The sequence below is a fragment of the Otolemur garnettii genome, unplaced genomic scaffold (genome assembly GCF_000181295.1).
Source record: "Otolemur garnettii isolate 467f Iridium unplaced genomic scaffold, OtoGar3 scaffold00001, whole genome shotgun sequence".
In the NCBI taxonomy this organism is placed as follows: domain Eukaryota; kingdom Metazoa; phylum Chordata; class Mammalia; order Primates; family Galagidae; genus Otolemur; species Otolemur garnettii.
Window position 1 is genome coordinate 19,462,826 of NW_003852396.1, and position 481 is coordinate 19,463,306.

General features: G+C 29.9%; 1 protein-coding gene across 1 annotated transcript in view; it reads right to left on the reverse strand.

Annotated features, from left to right (window-relative positions):
* Positions 1–481, reverse strand: part of ANKRD42 (ankyrin repeat domain 42) — a 54,387-nt gene that overhangs the window by 21,588 nt on the left and 32,318 nt on the right. The gene's annotated exons all lie outside the window — the stretch shown is intronic.

Sequence of the window (481 nt, forward strand, 5' to 3'; positions counted from 1 at the left end):
TAATAATAATAAATAAATAAAATGTTTTCCCTGACTTCAACTAAATTCTTGCCCCATGCAGTTTCCTGTATAACTTTTACCATCATCTATATTAATGTCTCTCCCTCAATACTTTCAAATAGGAAGACTTACATATTTTTCCTACCACATTCTCACTGTAACTTATACATATTACTTAATATGGTATAATGATAATAATGAAGAATTTTGTTTGTATATTTCTCTCCACAAGACTGTAAGCACCTAGAGGACACAAACTGTGCTTTCTCATCTTTGTAATCCTAATGCTAATCACAGAACCTGAACATAGTATGTGGGAATTGAATGAAGGAACAATGAAATGAACAAATGGATAGGCTAAATATTCCTTAAGAACCTGACCTGAATGAGCTGGAGGTGTTGAATAGTAGGTGCTATATTTAATTCAAGTCTAAATACAAAAATATATTTCAAAATCCATGTGATTTTTTTTTTTTTTTTT